The sequence below is a fragment of the Triticum dicoccoides genome, chromosome 3B, assembly GCF_002162155.2.
Source record: "Triticum dicoccoides isolate Atlit2015 ecotype Zavitan chromosome 3B, WEW_v2.0, whole genome shotgun sequence".
In the NCBI taxonomy this organism is placed as follows: Eukaryota; Viridiplantae; Streptophyta; class Magnoliopsida; order Poales; family Poaceae; genus Triticum; species Triticum dicoccoides.
In genome coordinates, this window is record NC_041385.1 from 136,785,915 (window position 1) to 136,791,004 (window position 5,090).

Genomic DNA, 5,090 nt, shown 5'->3' on the forward strand with positions numbered 1-5,090 from the left:
GGTAGCCACGAAGTCGTCCACCAGGCTGTCGAAGGCTGCCTCTAGAGCCCGGAGATACTCGATAAGCATCTCAAAAGCCTCGTCTCGTTCTCCTCTAGGGCAAGAGAACGCGTAGTGACAGGCGTATGGCACGTGGCATGGAAGGTAGCGGTAACGACGAGTCTTCATCGAAGGAAGGACATCCCTGAGGCGAGCTATCGCCTCACGGGCTGCCATCTGCATAGCATGCTTCTCCGTAGGCATGGCTCTTCTCAAGAACCGGAAGCGGCGTAACTCAACACGCCCTCCCTAGAATTGCACCGCGGCCTGGTGCATGGTCAGACGGTCGTTGACTTTGTGCTGATAGAGTGTGAAGACTGGGCGCATAGATGGCCCCATCGCGACCTGGACGATGAAGGAGAGAAGCTTGGCGAACCCATCAGGCACGTTGGCGAACATTTGAGACTCGCAGTTGTTGTCAGCCATCTACAAAAGTAGGCAAAAATTCTGAGTGGTCAGATCATAAATTTAAGCTGACTGTCAGAAAATGACTACATTTGCAAAAATAAGAATTAGCTCTATCATGCTAATAACCGATTAGCGATCGCGCCTAGTGGCTTCCTACAATCAGCCTGGCTCCGGTACCAAGCTTGACACGACCGGTTTTCCAATAAAATACTTATTGAGAAACCGATCCTTTTTGTCCAGTACGAGGAAAATCCTTCTGACTGGTAGACAAAATCTTGATACAATAAGCCAGTAGCATTTAATATAATACAGGGTCGAGCTGGGATGCTCAACAATTTATTACAGACACGCCAATAATTATACATAATGGTGGATATGGCACAATGGTGTGGGGTGGCTTACTACTGACTCGAGAATAAAGTGGTGGTGGAATATCACAGTGGAGTGGACAACATAACTCCTAAACTGGCAGCTCATCGAGCGTCGAGGTGAGGCTCGATGAATTTATTCGGGTAGCGGAAGTGGATATAATACAGTGACCAAATCCAAGGTCGCACGAGACTGACTGGGACTCCTCTAGGCGTCGGACTCGCTATCGAACTCTTCATCCATGAGATCGCCTTCGTCAGCATCTGGCCAAATCAACAAGCCAGGTGAGTACTTTGAAAGTACTCGCAAGACAGTTCGTACATAAGATATAATAAATGCATGCATGAATGCGTCATGAGCAATGATGAACTCGCACGACATTATTTAGTAATAAGAAAGTCAGATGGTAGTAAAAATAACTGAAAACCGATCGGGTGTCTGAAGCGACGCCTCGAAGGGTGAACAAATAAATAAATCATGCCGCAGTCGGGCGTCTAAGAGACACAACATAAAGGGCTTATATTGAAAGTAAAAGGCATGCGTGCCACAGTCGGACGTCTGAGCGACATCACAGAAAGGGCTTTTATTGAAAATAAATAACAAGCGTGCCACAGTCGGACGTCTAAGCGACATCACAGAACGGGCTTTTATTGAAAATAAATAACAGGCGTGCCACAGTCGGACGTCTAAGCGACATCACGGAAAGGGCTTATATCAATAGTAAATAACAAGTGTGCCACAGTCGGACGTCTGAGCGACATCACAGGAAGGGCTTATATCAAAAGTAAATAACAAGTATGCCACAGTCGGACGTCTGAGCGACATCATAGAAAGGGCTTATATCAATAGTAAATAACAAGTGTGCCACAGTCGGACGTCTGATCAACGTCACAGAAAGGGCTTTTATTGAAAATAAATAACAGGCGTGCAACAGTCGGACGTCTAAGCGACATCACAGAAAGGGCTTATATCAATAGTAAATAACAAGTGTGCCACAATCGGACGTCTGAGCGACATCACAGAAAGGGCTTATATCAGAAGTAAATAACAAGTTAGTCCATCCACAAGAATAAACTGTTAACCAGACTTAACACTCATGTGGTTCACCGGAGTTTGTCACTGAGACTGACATTTGACGAGATAAGATGATCACAGTACTTGGACATGTACAAGATGGTCCAAGGGATTTTTGACTCTGCAGAGTTTGTACCAACTGCCCACAGCCAACGGATTTCCATAGTCACGAATGACTAGTTCCGTTTACGGTGTTTCGGTAGAAACACATCTAACCAGTACACACCCATTCCACCTCACGATGCCAGGAATCACCCTAGACAACGTCCAAGAAAAACTTTGAGACGGGGAGGTCACAACCTCGAATAGCATGGGATCAAATTTCTATACGCGCGCTCTGAGGGGTGCCCCCCTCTTGGTCCCAACCGGAAACACCCATGCCCCCTGACCGGATGACGGGCTTTAATCCAGGGCCATGGAACCCTCATCCCGGCCTCTCTATTTGGTGTGTACCAGGAAAGTGGTTTGCAACTTACTAAGCCATATTCCTTGCATAAAACATGTGGTAGTACCGGAAAGGAAATGAATGGGAATGTGACTTGATTCACGTTGACAATGAAGTCAAATAGTCTGGCGTAAGACTGGCATGCCACAACACTGTCATCTTACCCATTCTCATGCCATCACATGGCCATGCAAACTTATATCCAACAACATATGGATTTCCGAAACTCACTTGCCTTATCTTTGCATGACATATAACATTCAACGAAATGTTCATAAACATGCCATGATACTACTAAATGCAAACATGCAACAACCACTCATCATATCAAGAGTTCAAACATGCTTGCCTGGTTCGGAGTAGTCGGAGTCTAACTAGGTGAAGTTGGCGGCTCCGTCACCTCCTCCGGTATCTACGGTATAAGAAAAAATACGTACGTAACATAAATACCGCGAGTGCACAGAAAAGTGTTCCAAATATTTTTCAAATAAATATGACAAAAAACAAGACAGAAAAATAAAGATGACAGAAAAAGAATCACTCAAAAACCATTTTCTGTTTAAAAGTTATAAAGGTTTTAAGACCAGGGACCCATCTGTAATGAAACAGAAAGTTTCCAGGGGGTCAACTGAATAAAACAGAAAATGATTCGGAAAAAGAGAAAACACTGACGACGGGGTCCCACCCGCCAGGTTTAAATTTTTGAACAGGGAAGAACAGAGTCTGCCGGCGCCCGAGAGCTGTGGTGGTCGCCGGCAGCGATATACGGCGAGGCAGGCGGATCGGGCGGTACCAGAGTGATCAGCGTGTCTTTCCGCGTCGGGGGATGGTGGTGTTTGTCACCGGCGAGCACCACGTCGACGGCGGCCCTTGCTCCGGCGGACGGCGACTCGGGTGGAGATGGATCTCGTCGGGGAGGGCTGCGAAGGTCAAATCGAAGCTTGGGTTAGCTCACTGGTTGCTCGAGGTGGCTACTGACGTGGTTTGGGCGACGGGGATAGCCTCACTGGAGTGAATCGAGCTGGTGGCCGAGGCGGATCGGGGCGGCCGAAGTTGGGGGAGGAGACCTCCTCGAGGTCCTCCTAGTGGCTTGGTGGTGTGTTGGTGAGGTGCAATGGTGGTGCGTGCACGAGAGCGAGCTCGGGGCTCCTTTTTATAGGCGATCCGAGGCGGTGGCCATGAACAGAGTTCTCCGGCGATGGTTACGGTGGCGCAGAGCTTGGTCGGGGAGGTTTAGGGAGTTGGGCGTCAACGTGGAGTTCCACTGGTTCCATTTTGACGCTAAACAAGCTTGGATTAGGAGTCCTGGGTGGATTCGACGGAACGGGGCGGCGCGGGCCCGTCAGTGACAGAGGGCGCGCCCTGTGCTTGCCGGACCACGGCGACGGTGCTGCAGGGGTGCGCTGGCATGCATGAGGCCACGCGGAGGGCTAGGGAGCAATGGGCGGCGCAGAACGGCGTTGCGAGCCGGAGCAGGCTCCGTTTGGCCGCCACGGGTGGCTCTGCCACCGCAGAGGCTGCCGGCGTTGAAGATGCTCACCGCCACCGATGCCTGCGTCTGTCCAAGCGGGCGTGCGGTGCTCTGGCCAGGTGGGGAAGGGGCCGTGCGCAAAGCGCCAGGGTGCACGGGCGATCAGTGCCAACACTCTGACGAAAACGACACTACAACTCTGAACTTTTCTGAAGGTGCACAGGAACAGTGCCGGCCAAGTGTTCGACAAAATGATTTTGGCATGTGGGTAATTTTTCTTGAGCTGATCGGTGGTGTGGTGGTCTTTCATTGCATCTGAGGGCTGCCTGAATTTTGGTGGAATTTTTGGAGAAGTGGAGATATGAATTTCACCAAATTTGACAAATCTGGTCCAAACTTGCAGAGGCTGAAATTTGAAAAATTTGAAAAGAAGGAGAGTGGATCTTGATGGTTCTAGGTTGTGGTTACCAAGGACCATCCAGAGTAGTTGGTTTGAGATCAAAACTCAAAGGCATTTAGGTATTTGCTTTGCAAATCACCTAGGTTCAAAATAATGGACATAATTGTTTTGGAGAAAGAAATGAATGAAATAAAATCCAAAAATGAGTTGGACTTGTTGGGACAGAATATATGGATTGCCCCAAATTGGAAGGATGGTTTTTGGGATGTTTTACCATATGAGGCATGGTAAAATCGTGAGTGGTTTCAACAAAAGAGAAGTCCCAAAATTTCTAGGATTTTCTTAATAACAGAAAATAAGTCCAAAGAAAATGAATTTGATAAGGGGACAATTTAGAAGAAAGGTTTTTAATAACCAAACACCAGGGTTGAAGAAGACACCAAAAAATAAAATCCTTGCCAAGGGGGAAAAAGTTTTGAGAGAGAGGTTTTTGGAAGAATTTAAATGGTCTTCTTCAAATCCAACAAAGTTTTTGCTGAAAACCAAATAAATTTTTTTGGAGTGTCACATGTCTTCTTAATGTTAGTTTCAAAATTTTTACCAAGGTCGGGACTAATAGGCTCACACAGATTGCGCATTCTGTGGTTTAGCATTCCCAAACCGCTTTCATGCCAGATAGGAACATCCTTGAAGGGGTTGTCGTCCTTCAAGAAATGCTCCACGAGATTCACATGAAGAAACTAAATGGAGTTGTTTTCAAGGTGGATTTCGAGAAAGCGTACGATAAAGTCAAATGGCCTTTCCTTCAATAGGCCTTACACATGAAGGGTTTTGATGAAGACTGGAGACGCCAGGTAGAATCCTTCACGTAGAAAGGGAGTGTT